General features: G+C 31.4%; 1 protein-coding gene across 2 annotated transcripts in view; it reads left to right on the top strand.

Annotated features, from left to right (window-relative positions):
* LOC126776210 (uncharacterized) overlaps positions 1 to 17870 on the top strand; it is a 177150-nt gene that overhangs the window by 89407 nt on the left and 69873 nt on the right. For both annotated transcript variants that reach the window (XM_050498517.1, XM_050498519.1), the window contains one exon: positions 4793 to 4826. The gene's annotated coding sequence lies outside the window, so the exon portion shown is untranslated. The remainder of the gene's footprint in view (positions 1 to 4792; positions 4827 to 17870) is intronic.

Raw genomic sequence — 17870 nt, forward strand, 5'->3', positions numbered from 1 at the left:
AACGATGACTGGTCAATCTTGACCCCTTGGGTAATTATCGTAAGCATAGCTATCACTAGCTCAAAGATTCAAGCTCAAGGGGAATGTGAAAATTGATATTGAATATAATAATAATAATATCCTGGGACATTATTCACACACGGCCATCTGATCCTAAACTAAGCAGAGCTTTTACTGTGGAAACCAGAAAACTGATGTACTACATATACTACTTTTCTTTTGTAAATACTTAATTTTATAGATAATTACACCCATACTCAGGACAAACAGACATGTTCATGCACACAAATGTCTGTCTTGGGTGGGAATCGAACCCACAACCTTCGGCGTGAACGATAAGTGTCTATCAACCACGTCAACCGGCCCGGCATAGTATAGTAAACATTTCATTAAAATTAAAGCCTTAAATATATACCAATAAAATATCTACTATATAAATAATGATCGCGTTGAATGGTGGCAAGAATGCTAGCAGCATTTCCACTTTGAATTGCAATTTCGATTCTCTGGGAGAAATGGACCAGTCCTCCTTTCACCAGTAGAAGCAATTAGATAAGTAATATTTTTATATATTTTTAGTAATCATTTACTAATAATGCCGAATAAAGATTATAAAATATTTTATAATAATTACACCAAGTCGAGCGAGTTATGTGTAGTAATATATTACATAAATAACAATAAATACAATAGAAGTCTAATTATAATTCATCCATCGAGCTTCGTAATCGTTCAACGTTAGTCATTTTCGATATTCAACTATGATTTATTATTGGAATTGTTCTCAATGCTGGAATCGAGATGAATTATTATAATAATTTTAGTGTAAAACCAACGAAATTGCAACGATTAAGTTACTCCATAGCTGTTCTTAATATTCTGTATGTTATAATTGTTGGAATTTCATAATTGCCAAGATCTGAACAAAATTATTAATTTCGTTTTAAATTATAAAAAAAAAAATTGTATATGTAATTGTATTGGAAATATTGTGGTACAACACATTTGAAATAATATCCGTTATTGAACATTATATTAATTAAATGGTTTTTTATTCTATATTTCAAGGTATATCGACTTTTTTTTTTAAAGTAAGCAAAACATTTATAGACATTATCGAATTATCTTTTCATAAAAAGTCACTTAAAAAAACTTATTTGCGTCAAAAACGTTTTAGATTGAAACGTTGTCAAAATGTGACCTTGAAATTACATATTCATCAATTCCAAAGGATTTTCACTTAAAGAGCTATCCTCAATATTTTAAGATCACATTAATTTTAATCTTCTCGTTTTATTTTTAAGCGATTCAGATTATGAACACAAATAATCATAGCGCGATAAGAATTTGTTTTGACAACAGCGGATTGTGTTACACGTATAACGTTGCCTAGTTAACGGTACGAGTGACTTACTAAGTGAGCTCATTAATATATTGTTACTTAACCAGATATGCATATTAGTATATGAATAATTAGGATGTCTTATGTTTTATAAGTAGCTGTATATAATAGATGATTAGTTTTTAACTTTGTTAATTTAAATTATAATATGTTAAAAAATATTACTAGAAAAGGTTTAATATACAATACAAAAATATATAGACCAAAAAAATAGCATGAAATTCGTTAAATTTGGAGTTTATAGTATAGTTAGCCCTAGAGAAAACAATCCAATAACATATAACATATATTTGACTATGTATTTTCAATAGAAATAGCCTGAGAATATCCCACTGCTTTGCTAAGGCCTCCTCACTTTTTCTGAGGAGAAAGTTTTGGAGCTTATTTCACCACGCTGCTCCAATGCGGGTTGGTGGAATACACATGTGGCAGAATTTCAGTGACACATGCAGGTTTCCTCACGATGTTTACCTTCACCGCCAATCACGAAAGGAATTATAAACACAAATTAAGCACATGACAATTCAGTGGTGCTTGCCCGGATTTGAGCTCACGATCATCAGTTAAGATTCACGCGTTCATCTCAGCCATTTAATTTTCTTTATAGTGAAGTAACTGCTTAACCGGTTTTTCTCGGTACTTGTGGTATCTTTAAATGAATCTACAAGATTTTACAAGGGGTTGGCACATGGCACACACTGTCAATTTTATCCAGGCAACTTAAATGTCATGTCTGTTGTGCTATAATTACACTGGCTCACTAGCCGTTTAAAACAAAACACAGTAATACAGTTCTACTGTTTGACGGCAAAATAAGCGATGAATAATTTGTACTAAACCAGAGTGGTTTACATTTTTGGCCCTTTTAATGAATAATGGTTGTATGAAATTATTGTTAAATTGACTATAAAACATAATACATATGATTGGACTCGTTAATTAAGCATTTGTGTAAAAGTAATTGAAGATTTAATTGACGAGTTTTTTTAAACAAAATTTAAAAGCCTGGACTGTTAATAACAATATATGTTGTATATAATAATTAAAATTACCAACTGACCGTTAACTCTTCAAACGAAAGCTTTCACAGAAAAACAATGTTCATTAAAACCTTTTTGAATCGGCCCTATTAACAATTACGCGCCGGAAACCTGGCTGGTTGGAAAGGCGATAATAATCTATGCTTTTTAATTATACCAATAGGCCCCGCCCGGTGTTGTAATTTATATGAAAACGTCCAATCATATTAACGTTCGCTGACATGGAGTGTCATTCCGGCATGGAGAATATTAATCACTTCGTCGTTATGGTTTCAAAATTAGAATTCAACGGTCACTGTTTCTTTTTTCCTAACATTGAAATTTTTAAAATGTAATTCGTTTTGACGTTCAAAATTAACCGGTTCGAAATGATTACTATTTTCGGCTCGATATTTTAATCGATTCTTTTCGAATAACCGAAATTAATACATTTCAAACATCCTTGAAATTGTATTAATATTTATAAAAAAACAAAGCATATATTTATTTGTGTATTAATTCTTTATTTCAAATTTTAATGACTCGCGCATTTGATTAAGAGAATGAAAGCTATAGCGTAAGAGAGAATGAAAGCTGTAGCGAATATAAGCGTGATAACTAGTGTATTTAAATAATAAAACATTATATTTAATAGTTTCAGTAACCTTAAAATGGTATATTGATCTAAAATTAACTTCAAACTTAAAATGATAGACTAATAAATATTTTATTACCAACGAAATATATCCATTAACTTTCCAGATTAGCAATAGTACTTCTGTTTATGTATATTTTAATATTCGATTAGATAACATTTACAAATAATAAAATTATATTTATGAAAGTACTTAGAATCTATATCTAAAATTTATTATCTATTTTAATACATCCATAAATATGATGTTTCACTTAATAAATACAACGCTAATAAAAAAAAATGCCCATTTAGACCGTTTATAAAAAATGGTATACTAAGCAAAAACCTTACACTGGGCTTGCAACTCCAAGAACACTAACCAAAAGACACAAAAAAAAAGCCCAAGTCCTTCCTTAGATCTTAAGCTTGCTTTATACAAAATTTCATCGAATTCGGTTCAGTGTTTTAGCCGTAAGAGCATGAAAGATAAACGGTGTTACTTTCGCATACAGAATATAGAAGATATATACTTGGTTATCTGAATGATATATAAATATAATCCAAATCTGACGTCAAACTACAGGTTACGTATAGTCTATAAAACGTAATTTACAGCTGTTGGAGCGGATGCCTCCACACAAATTACAATTCAAAATAACATATTCTCTTGCCCACACGACTGGCTATTTGGAGATACGAAATTAACTATAATTGCTTAATTCAGAGACCATGTTTGCTCAGTCCGTACGGCTCAACGAGAGGGATAGCTATATAAATCATATAAATGATGATAGAGACGAAACGTCTTCAGAAATTGGTTGATGAGCTCGTCTTCCAGGTATAAGAAATAACGTGTGAAGGGATTAAAATTGGAGTCATTATAGAGTGAGGTTAAGATAGTAATGATGTTCTTGTTGAAAAAATTCCGTTACTTATGATGGGCACTATAAGTTTGGGTAGATCCTCTTGTTGTATTCCAGTTTGAAAGGTGTGTGAACAAGTGTAAATACAAGCACGAGGTATACCTCGGTAAGGTATACCTTAGTTCCCAAGGTTGGTGGCGCATTTGCGATGTAAGGAATGATTAATATTTCTTACAGCACCAATGTCTATGGGCAGTGTTATTACCATTAGGAGACAGATTTGTCCGTTCACCGATCAATTTTTTATTTAAAAAAACTGCGTTTACACCACTACTAATCTAAAAGGCCTTAAGCCTATTATTTTTTTTTTTTTTTTATATTTTTTTTTTTTTTTAAACTTTATTTGGATCACACCACATGAGTAAAAATAAGAAGAAATGACAAAAGTAACACAGATTTTAAGTTAATTTATGTCGTAGAAATAGATAAATAGAAAATTAACTAACTTACAAAAATATTTACAAAAATATTTACAAAAATATTTACAAAAATTATAAGTGGGTATTAATCACTTAACGACTTTATAGGAAAACTTTAAAGGTTTTTTTGCTGATTATACTGTTTGTTATCAAAACATTTTAAGATAAATACAGACAGATCAACGATATTGGTTTTAAATATGTTATTATATCATTAATAATGCTTGAAACTTGCGGCCCGAACTTAGCTCTGACATGAAATTGTAAAACGCTATAGCAAACGTGTTTAAATTAAAAACAGTAATTTTTCGATTTCACAAATAATGAATTTGATTTCAATTTTATTTATTTCATCTTAAATCTGACTTTTTAATTACATATTTTATTTTCAGATATTGTTCGGATACATATGCAGTTATTAAGAAGGTGAGTTGTAAAGTTATATATGTATATTAGATATTAAAATCCGCGCCGCGTGGCGTGGTCGGTAGATACTTGCCTTTCACGCTGAAGGTTGTGGATTCGATTCCCAACCAGGACGGATATTTGTGTGCATGAATATGTCTGTTTGTCCTGAGTCTGGGTGTAATTATCTATATAAGTATGTATTTACAAAATAAAAGTAGTATATGTAGTATATCAGTTGTCTGGTTTGTATAGCACAAGTTTTGTACAAGCTTAATTTGGGATCAGATGGCCGTGTGTGAAAAATGTCCCAGGATATTGTTATATTATTATCTCAGGAACTACTGTATAATTTTTACTGTATTGATAGTTAGCTTGCGTGATATAATATTTAGCTAGTTATCATTCATTGTCGTTGTTTTTTTATATGTTTTTGTTAAATAAAAAAAAATCTCTTGATACATACATGATCTGTAAGCTTTATGCATTCACAGCCTTATTTTAACTAATTTCTCTCTGTCATCATTGATTTGATATTTGCAGGAAGAAGACACAGCTTGCTTTAGCATTGCTTAATTTAATTACCCTTATCGATAACTTAATAAGCACTTAGTAATTATAAGGAAACAAGAACAAACATTAAGTACATAGAATATTTATATCATTAAGTGAAAAAAAAAAATAAAGTTCGGATGGAATGTATGTTGGGGGATCTTTGTCTACGAAGAAAAAAATGCCACTTGAGAGTTTGAGTCGATATGAAAATAATTAATACCAATTAAATCTTTTAAATAGTTCTAAAGCAAAGTAGGTAACACTATCTATTTGTGTATGTACATAATGATACATGTGCAGATCTGAGCAGTTCGCTTATATACATTATATAATGGTTTATAATTGAAAAATATACTTAGAATTTTACGATGAAATAAACATGTTAAAATCGTAAAACACGATTTAATGCAGTTTACTTGGGCGTGACTCTATAAATTTTTAAAGTTATCGTTGCCATATCTGCACAATTTATTGTGAAATTATTAATAATAAAAATGACATAAACACTTGGACACAATAAACTGTTAATAGTAGAATATAGTTTTATAACATTCGTTTTTTTGATATTTCATACTTTTTTATGCGACAGGTAGGCGGACGAGCATATGGGTCACCTAATGGTGAGTGGTCACCAACACCCACAGACATTGGCATTGTAAGAAATTTTAACCATCACTTTCACCACCAATGAGCTACCAACCTTGGGAACTATGATGTTATGTCCCTTGTGCCTGTAATTAAACTGGCTCACTCACGCTCCAAGCCAGAACACAACAATACCTAGTACTGCTGTTTTGCGGTAGAATATCTGATGTGTGGGTTGTGCCTACCCAGACGAGCTTGCACAAAGCTCTACCACCAGTACTTCAATTTGACTACTGAATCAATCGTTATGGAACTTTTTTTGCGTGTTGTCCGTGACTCTGATGTATTTTATCTTTAATTTATTTTAATATGTATTTTTATTACCAGGCACCATCAAAATCTACAGTATTAAAAAAATTATAGAAATTTGGTATTCATTTGCAATATAAATATTGGTTTGCACTTGACGTCGTACACTCCATATCACTTATTCATTGATGCGGAATGTGTGCCAGTTGACTTAAGTACTTACTTTATGATAGCTCATAGTTTCAGAACGGACATAGTTAAAGACATCTTTAACAGTATCTTTACCAACAATATACATAAATTTAGAAGGTCCATAATGCGATGAATAAATAACACTTACTATCCATTTTTAATTATCATTATTATTTTTATTTTACTTTATTAAATTTTTGTTCATTGTTTTTTATAAACTGAAATTTGATTTGTCTTTTATTGTTGAGTTTAGTTATCACCTGTAATTGAGGTAGCACTTCTTTTTTTATTTTATCAACTGTGTGCTATTTTGTATCTGTGTGTACTTTGTTGGTGATGTTATAAATAAACAAAAAAAATACGAGAAATTTAACCAAACGTTGTGGATTGCAGGTTGAAACACATGCAAGCTAATCATGTATTTTATTTGTATTTATATTTCACTTCGTACTCGTGAAACAAGATATTGTAACTCAACATATATTACGTAAAATCAATAAAAAATTCAAACAATCACACTATTGTATCTTATAATGATGATAATGGGTCTATATAAAGACTATACAATAATTATAAAAAGATATATGCATTAAATTAAATTATATTCATATTTATTTCTAAGAATCGAATTCACTTTACAATTATTTTCATCGGACGGTTGAATGAGCGGAAGACGAGTGAAACTAGGTTTTGTTTCTTAATCAATAAGATATATCCGCTTCATTATTTATCGTCATCTGATTGGTTGAAACAAGTATATATTTACTTTGTATTTAATTCTAATAAAATGTCTAAATATTGAAAATAAATTTAAATTACGTTTATTAATAATTGCAGTGCTATTTCTGAAATAATTATCTTCGAAGATAATCGACTTATGGTGATATACTATTTTGATGCGAGTATTCTTCAAATGTTATAATTATAAGGGTCAATGTCGCATATCACTCTCTGACATTTCACGACCGTTTTTTGCGATAAGTTTCGAGTTTGTTCTTATAGAATTAAAAAAAAAATCTATAAAACATATATTTGACAACAATAATTTTTTCTATTTCTTCTTTATCTTTTATTTTTAATTTATCTATAAACAATAAATTTTATTATTACTGCTTAGTAATGTTAATATTTGACAGATAAATAGAATACAATCATATTATAAAAATATAATCAATATTTCATTCGGATTCATATATTTGTTTGCGATCTCATATTTTTCATATTAATATTAACTGTCATTGTTAGAAGGTTACCGTTTCTTATTTAAGTAAAGTTCGCTGTTATTTTATTGAATTTGATGAAATGTGGTTGATGCAAGTTTGATCGCTGTGTCCTTATATAGGAAGCTTTTTTATAACAATTCCTCCCCCCAACATCAACATCTATCTGACATGCGGGCGAAGTCAGGGGCGAACAGGTTATTATAAAAAGGAAAAAAATGTCTGTTAGTAATCAATAAACTCTGAAACTACTAAACCGATTTAATAATAATTTAATCGTTAGAAAGCTTCTCCTTTATCACGAAGTAACAGAGTCAATATTTTATTTCACTGTAAATAAGATTTTAGTATGTTAGTATATACTCTTATAGCCACAAAGTTAATTCCACGCAGGCGAATCCTCGGACACAGTTAATAAATAATACCTTCTTGTGCGACCACAGTAATGAGTTTGTTTCCTATAATTTTTTGTGACAATATATGTCTCATATGCGTTCTCTATGAACATGTCAGTATTATTTAATTGCTTAACGGAGTATATATTGTATTAAACCACAAAATTCGTATGGTCAGTTTATTAGGTCATGAAGTGGATATGATGACTCGTAGTTAGTATCCGTGATTCGGTACAATAATAAATAATTAATTGCTATGACACAATTTCTAAATATAATCAGTCAGGAATTTTATCTTCATTCAATATTATGATTGATGATCAAAATGAACATGCTCTTATATTTTCTTATACACAACGTTGTTATGTATTATATATTATAATCAAACTATACAGTAACTAATCAATGTTTTAGTTTAACTTTGTATATACAAAATGTTATTACGGCCAATAAATATAAGAAATTCAGAATCATCGCGAAACACGTTAATGACTGTTGTAAACAATGAAGAGTGATGAACGTTGGACCACAAATCCCGAGAAACATCTATAGAATAATAGCCTTTATTATCAATGCAGTAAGGACTCGAGTAGGAAGATGAAAGAGCGTTTGTTCAACGCAAACAAAGTTTCTTCTTCCTCTCATGTACAATCAAAGTTGTACAGCATATTTCTCCGAGTATTTCGGGGCAAAAGGAAATTGCTAGCCTCAGGCACAGACCATTATATTCTTTTATATTAACGTAATCTTGCTCGCTTAGATTTCTTAAATCGAGCCGCTTCTTATTGTGCTTGCATAGACAACGTTGCAAGAATTTTTTTAAGTGGCAATCCCATTATGACGCCCATTGAAAATCCGCTCGAAAATATTACGTCAGAAAAAACAAACACATTTGAATAAACGTAGCGGCATTGAAAATGAAACAGTTTATAAAATGTAATCAAATCAGACATCACGAATAAATCAAGGCAATTAAGGTTAAACTTTTTGCATCGCATCCACAGATAATTTAAATCCCTCATAAATCCGACCGACGCTTGTCAACGCGAAATCTCTTTCCTCGAAAACAGTTCTAAATTCAAGTTTGTATATGGAACGTTTATTAACTGCCAGTCCGACATGTTAAAACAGATGTTCCGTCTTCGCTTGACGGATGGGTCAGCCGAGGTCGGCCGCCATCTTGCGAGATTCCCGCCAATCGGTGCGTCCCCGGGGTGCCTGTCAACGGGCAGGCGAAACAATTACCAGGATCGTGACTTTATGAAACAGAGTAACTTGTAATTAGAGATGGTTTTTAAAGCTTCCGTGTAATGTTATACTCACGAGTTTCTTCGAAGTTGAAAAAAAACAACAGTCGTTGAAAATATTGATTTCAACTTTCATTATATTTGAAAACAAACTATTCGATTTTTAAAAAATGTAGTAAAATTCAATTTCTTTGAAATAATTAAAAAATATAGTTTTATATAAAAAATGATACATACTTCTTAAGTTATTAACAGCATAATATTACGGTGTTCATTTAACTAGCGGTTTATTAACTCGCAACCTCCAATCAAAATGCACCTGTGCGGAGCGGCCTCACTCATTTTAATGAAGACATTTTGGATCCTACGCAGGTGTCCGTGATTCTCGATCCCAAATCGACGTCTCATTATGTTGTTTAATTCATTATGATCTTTGTTTTCTTCATCCGTTTTTTGTCCGCGAATAACTTTATTGTCTCCACCACAATTTATTGTGGTACCATACATTATAAATCGTGTCAGCCCACTTTAACATATGTACGTAATTAAATTGTAAAGTTTTTTTAAAACGTTTACGACCATCAAGGGGAACGACTGATTCGATATATTGCCGGTATAAAGGTTTACGTGCACACGAAAAATGCATTTAATTTCATCTAAACAATAGAGGTAAATGAGGCAGGGACGCGGACGTGGTTCGGTTTTTATATAAAAACGAAACCAACCACGCACGTAACAGTCGCATCGAGACCAGTGTTGTTTTTTTTTTCATGCGGCAACTTTTTGAACTGCGATGGCATCGACAATTTGAGCAACATCGTTTTGCGTTTCGAATCTCGATTACGAACACTCATTGACGTTTCGAACATGCCTTACGGACCTTACGGAAATAAGAATGTCGTTGAATAAGATAATATATCATTTGAAATTGAACTTTAATACAAAAGAGAATATGTCGCTGTTCGCTTATTCCTGTCGTTCTACATATGACGTGCTAGAAATAGACGATGAAAAATCCTTTAAGATAAAACAAGAGATTCAACGAAGCCTACCAATCAGGTCAATGTAATATAATCCCTATTCCCATTGTTCTAGAGTCGATATCCCGTGAATAATAATCCTCTTAGAGGCTTTAAATAAAAGTTATTGAATGATCTCTGATTAGATGATTATCGAAGGAGTTGCTTCGTGGCTCAGTACATTTTATATGGTAATTGAAATGTAATATAGGCATTCGCTTTCGAGACGTTCATTATCGGGGTTTTATGATGATCGCTATAGGTAACACGAGTGAAAAGGATTCATTTAACATCGTATATCGGAATTAGGTATTCGAATAATTATCGAAAACTTGGTATCGATTACAACAATTTTAATGAGCAAATCCGATACTAAAGGTTATTTTACAAAACTTATACAGCGTGTATACAAACCTGCACCTTTATAGCTATGGGGCGTAAAAAAAGAGCACAAAAGGAGCGGCAGATGCAACCAATGACTGAACAATTAATTTTATATAAAAATAACGTCTCTATCTAGAGGAAACCATTTCTCTGAAGATTTGACGTGTTATAAATTTCCGTGAATGTTTTTTTTATCGTTTCGGTCGCCATATGCTGGTGTGATGTTTTATTCAACCGCAAGGTTTGTTTGTCCACTGGTTTTTATGGACGTATGTTTGCTGTGAGTACTATTGCGTTGTCTATTATTTTCTATACTTATGATATAAAGTAGCCTGTCTCGATTCGTACGAGTAAATTGATAAAACGTTACCCCTCTCATAGTAACAGCCTGATAATGTCCCACGGCTGGGCTAAGGCCTCCTCTCCCTTTTGAGAAGAAGGTTTGGAGCTCATTCCACCCCGCTGCTCCAATGCGGGTTGGTAGAATACACATGTGGCATAATTTCAATGAAATTAGACACATGCAGGTTTCCTCACGATGTTTTCCTTCACCGTCAAGCACGAGATGAATTATAAACACCAATTAAATTAAGTACATGAAAATTCAGTGGTGCTTTCCCGGATTCGAACCCACGATCATCGGTTAAGATTCACGCGGTCTAACCACTAGGCCATCTCGGCTTACCCCTCTCATATCCCTCTCTTAAAGTTGAAATTTCCAAATATCCTTTCCCCTTTTTTATTTATATTATAAAATAAGCTTTTGCTCCGAATTCCAGCTTTTTCGACTCAGTTGTTTTGGCTGTGTCGATAGTCTGTCAGCACGAAAGATTTTCGAAGTATAGATGAGAAAGTAATTCCGTACGACTAAGCTACTCAATCTATCGCGAAGAAATGTGATATTGAGTTAGCCAATGGAAGGAATGAAGTAGATTAGGAAAATTAATTGGCGCGGCTGAAGTCGCGAGCGACAGTTAGTCTTCTACTTAAAATGTATTCGTATAGGACGGTAAAAAACTTTTGCTATTATGACAACATACCTTACATACAAATTATAATATGTATGAGTTATGAAAGAAAGAAAGAAATATGTGTGAGTTTTTTATATTAATTGTAATTTATAGATGTTCCTATCTACCAAGATCATTATTCTTGATAATACTTTAAGATGCTATTGAGTTTCCTGACTATTCTTGAGATTTGGAACCGGTTGTATTTTTATGTTCAACTCGTATTGTGGACTTTTATAATGACGAATAAAAGTGCTTTTAAAAGTCATTTATATTATTTTTAAATTTCTTTAAACGGTTAAAAGTTGGTTAAATATATTTTAGGCAATTACTATTATTATTTACGTCTTTCGATTATGATGCTTTTCTGTAAGAACGAACTGGAGACTCGCCGCAGAAATCGGTCGTAAAATATCAGAAAATGATATACGGCATTGAAATAATATTTATAACATACAAATCGGTAGATTAAAAAAAGTTTTGTTACCATAAACTCCCACTAACGACAATTGAATATTTTTCTAATATTACGGTGTACATTTTATAAGTTACTTTACAAGTTGTATGATACTATGGAAGAGACAAACGCTTGAGACGTAGGCTCGGCCTAGTTCAGTTCCTGTATCCATTGAATAAGTACGTTATTGTAACATATCCATAAGTTCAGGCCACTAAATGTATACATTATTGTTTTTTTAAATAAATAAATAAATACACGTACCACAATAGTGTATCACCATAAGTCGGTTGTCAACATTTCACGGGTAATGAAGTGAGTTCTTACAGAATTGCACTGCTGTATTAAGTTGCGCTCTTTTCTTGATATCGCAAAACGAAATATTTCACTGTTTTCGAATAATACCAGTTCCGACAATTTATATTTTTATTGTGCTCTAAAAGAGTTTGTATCTGAAATGATATTGAATAAAAGCTTTTATTTTGATTGTAATATACAAAATTGCGGTCGCTCTCTAACACAACACCGTGTTACACATTTGTTTTTCGAATGATGATTTTTTTTTCAACTTCCAACATGAACCTAAAAATTTATATGCAAAAATGAATTTAACCAAAACATGAAAATGCCATCAATATACAAATGGATTCAGACCAAGCCCCCAGGCGACAGATGGTCAGGCCTACCCCACGTTCATATTTCGATCATTTCGATAGCATTTTTTTTTTGTTACGAACTATTCACAACATTAAATCAACAAATGGTCTCTTGACAAAAGGAGCCGACGGCGATTTCGCCACAATAAACTATTATTTGAATTTCGAACTAAATACCGAAATGACCCATGAGAACTTAATCACAACGTCTGTTAGTATTTACATTGAAATAATTTCAATTATAAATAAATTATAGTAATTCTGAGTCTTCCTAATTGTATTATGTTCCGATTGCAGTTGAAACGCTTGGAGTAATAGTGCAAAAAATTTGATCAAAAATATTACACCCGTCTTCTTGCCTCTACTGGTGACAAGAGGGCTGGTTCATTCTTCGTCCAGAGAATCGGAATTGCGATTCAAATGGAAAATGCAGCTAGCAATCTTCCCAGCAATCCACACGGTCACAAATTGTACATTAACTATTTTTAATTTTTATTTGTATTTATTAAATATAAAAGGCTTTAATATAAATAAATATCTTACTGTATCGCTACTTAAATATTACATTATATTACAGACCATTTCGTTAACGTAGTCACATTAAAAACTAAATTAAAGTCTGTGAACGTCCGATGGCTTGTCTGAGGCATCCTTTCTTTTTGAAGATAACGATTGAATTTTATTTCACGAATTCACATAACACAGTTAAGAAAAAAAAATTCATTAATAAACTTTCATTTTATTACTTTTACTAGCAATTTTAGGTAGGTGTTTTTTTCATGATATTTAGATTTATTACATTATATAATAAATTTAAAAAAGATATAATTTACTTTTAAGCTAATTTTAAGAGATATTTATTTAAAAATCCTGCAAAACAAACTGATTAGTATACATCTTAATCGTATCAAATATTGTAGGTGTATTTATATATATATATATATTTTTAAATAAAATTATAGTGTTGAGTTTTAGGATAAATTAAATACTTATATTTCATCTATACGCAACCATTATTTTATTATTAACGATAAAATCTTAGCAAAAATAATGAAGAAACATGTTAAGGGTATTAATAAAAAACAATATTTGGACGAATCCGCAAGTCGTAAAGTCCATATGGACGGAGTGCGCTGTGGCGCTTAAAATTAGTTGTTTTAACTGGCGCCAAACACATGGTGTTAAGAACCCTGTGTTCAAACTACAATGAAGTTTACGATTATAAAAAAAAAGAAGTTCATTTTTTTTCTAAGGCATCGTAAACTTTTGTTTAGACCACTTGTGACGATGACTCCTAGGAATACGTGCTTCGCTTCCGATTGTCCGTCATTGTGATTCGGCCGGGTTATATCTTTGGGGGTTCTGCCTTTCTATTCTCAAGTGTCATTATGTTTAGAGTGCTATTATCAATTGAGAATTTTAATTTTAAATCATTGTTATTTCTTTACTCATTGAAGAAAAGTGCAATCGTTTTTTTTTTATGTATCATCTTTTGAAATATTTGTATTGACAGTGGACCCTTGTAAAATGTTTATAAATAAATTAAATATTATGGATAACGAAGACTCGACAACGATTAGTAACGAAAACTGTAGATTAGTTGTCCTGTAATTTTGTTCTCATGACTATTATCAATGAAGAGAAGCATATTTCCAGTTTGGGTAAAAAAGCTTCATACCAACTTTACAAAATGACAGAAGGCAGAAGAATATCAGTAAAATATACAACCTACAGTGGGATGCTTGAAAGCTGTTACTTTTTACTTAAAGTTAATTTAAAGGAAGCCATGACAAATAAAAAAAAACTTGCAAAACCTAGTAAAATATGAATAGTAAAATCGTGCATAAAATTTTATAGCAAAGCAAGCTTATAATATTTTAATTTAATATCAGTGCTTAGTATATATAAAGGCTCGAAACAAAGTGTGCTTAAAAATAAAATTCCTTCGAAGTTCTTGGTTATGGCTATCGTAAAAGTTAACTATCGCTGTTAAATATTTAACTTAGTATGACGCGGTTCGTTTTGACTATCATTTTCTAATAGTGCATAAAACTTTCAAACACATACATGCACATAACAAATGTGCAACTAGAAGTTTCATACATATAATATCTATATACTTTAATCCAGTAGCTTTTACAAGCAGTATTATGTCATCGTTCATTCCTTCATTCATTAAAAGTTACCAACGGCTTGCAATGTAGATTCTACCAAGAAAAACTGGCAATAAACTTAGTACAACGTTTTCCACCAATCAAATTACATAGGTATTTTAATTATACAATTAAATTTATATAAATTATGTAAACGTTAATACTAACTTCGTGCTTTTCCATCATCTACATATATACTCTTGTGTTGAATAATTTACATTATTTATATATTTCAAAAAATATTTAAATGAGTTGCAACATCAAACCATGTACCTTTAAGCGATAGAAATTTTACTTATACATACATAAAAGGTTGATTTACTACCAATCGTTAACAATATCTATCAAGATATAAGAATGATATTTAACATAATATAGACACGTACAAATAGGTTTACAGATAATTATGTTAAATTCATAATATGAGCTTTCGACTGGTATTTCAGTCATTTTGAAACAAAACATTTATTCAAGTACACAACTAAGGATTACCTCTTTGTGCTTATTTATTTACATTAGATTTTCACGCATTCCATATTTGAAATTCTTAAAGCAAAATAAATTAAAAAATAGTTAACTAAAAAAACAATTTGGAAATGTATATACTTGTTCGAATTTTAAATGGTGATAATGAACTTGAACACGTCAAAAGTTGGGAGTTATTATGACTTATATTAATTTTTTCAAGAAATATTGTAATAACGGAATGTCAATTTCATTAAAAAGCATGTGTGGCGAGATATAACGCGCTTTGCTGCGCAGATTTCACGACAAAAGGAGGTAACAAAACGAGGTGTTAGACGTAAAAAAACAAACAAATATAACACAGTTTAATATTTACCCGTTATTAGCGATTTCGTCACCTACGTGCTGAACATTATTGATTTTTATAATTAAATTCTATGTTTTTCTTATAATCTTCAGCAACTTTAATAAAGCGCTTATTTGTGTGAATCTTTCTATTGACCATTATTGAATTTGATAAAATTTATCTTCGGCATGTCTAATAATATGAGTGTTCAAAAATAATACTTACTTAACAAGAATTCTTAAGAAACGCGATATATATTTTAGTATACAACATTAAGATTATTAACACCTTTAAAATCTCTTTCTAAAAAACTCAGCGAAGCGTTTATCATACAATAATTTAATAGTTCATCAATCATTTCTCAAAGAAAAGCAATTTACAAGGCCTTATGCCGACACCTTCGAATCCTTACCTGCTCAAAAAAAAAAACAATCATGAAAAAATCGACAATAACTGACGCGACGTGAACTGACCAGATATCTCAATTTATTGAGGCAAGCTCAGAAATCGCTATTTGAACATCTCCAAGAATCAATTTGTTCGTGGAAACGCTCACAAATTCGTGCGACAAAGAGATTCTATCTATAACATCGATGTCTCTATACAGTTTGTTTTCATTTACATTTTCATTATATCTAATATTGTTATTAGTGATATGATCTATTTTTGAATTTAGAAACAGAAAATTATCTGGTTCATTAATTCCCATTTAAGTACGCGTCATTTGCGTTCAGTCTGCCGTGTCCTGCCAAAATTCCTGGATTTAAATAAATATTCAGTTCGATGCTATCTACAAAGGCTATAAAACTGCGACGTATTTGACATCTCATTTTTAACAGAGCCAAGGAAGTGTGAACAGTTAATATATTTAAATATAGAGACAAAATATTTTTATAGACTTAGGTCCCCTAAGGGTTGTTGCTTCTGAGAAATCATAGATAATATCTACTCTTTCGCTTTGAGCCCCGACACCGCTAACGAAGTTTGGTTTTGAGTACCTGACTTTTTTTAAAGTATACTCAACGTCAGTGGTCGCCTGTGTCACGATGAGTGAACGAGATAGCCATAATAGATGGCTACCGATGGCTGACAGTTTAAATTCTGGTATGCTGACAAGTTTCAACTTACGATACATTATTAGTGATACATCTCTCAATAAGGTTTGACTAATGCTTCCGACTAAAATAAAAAAGGTACATATATCTTCATTCGAACAAGATTGTACCATAGCATTTGTGACATTTTTTTAATTGCTACGTAACAGATAAATTGATAAACACTAAACCGTTCAAAATTTCGCCCCAGTCCACATGTCGCAGAAGTTAACGCTATTTTGTATGCCGTATCAAAATTAAGATAATGGATAATGTCCGTCCAAATTTCTACTTTATTATTAGCTTCGGTGTAGCACCAGCTGTCGTGTTTTGTTTTGTTGTTTTTTTTATCGAGTGGGCAGTGAGCGTCCGTTAGATTGGTGTGGTTCTAAAATTGAACAGGTAATGACCGTTGAAATCGGTAATTATTATATATATCACGAGCTACAAACGTTCTTTATTTGAATACCGTGATTACATGGTCCTGACAATGTTGCTAAAATTACAATCGAATTCATCGAAATTCATTTTCAACTTCATTGTTATTCCAATTTTCACATGACTCGTGTTTCCAATCAGCTTAACTTTTGACATAGAAATACAAACGGTTACAGCTGTATAGTTTATATTATCTATTGTCAAAGTGTCCGCAGCGACAGATGTCATAACAGTCCCGTTCGTTACCGAGTTGTGTTTGTTTTCTTTCGATGTGCGTTTCGAAACAACAATTTTATTCTAAATACATTCGCAAGTGTTGTACCACATAGGATTTCATTTGTTTAATTGAACACCCAAATATTTGTCCCGATTCTGTCGATGTCGTTAGTTCTGTTCTCGTTCTGTCAATACGTCGACTAATAAAGGACAACATGACAATCCGTTGTCAGCGCGGATCTAGCGAAATTGACACGTATGCTGTCGATGTAGGATATAATTTAGCTTTGATTACGTGGAACGGTATTGTTACATCAACTGCAA

Source organism: Nymphalis io, chromosome 19 (assembly GCF_905147045.1).
Source record: "Nymphalis io chromosome 19, ilAglIoxx1.1, whole genome shotgun sequence".
Lineage (NCBI taxonomy): Eukaryota > Metazoa > Arthropoda > Insecta > Lepidoptera > Nymphalidae > Nymphalis > Nymphalis io.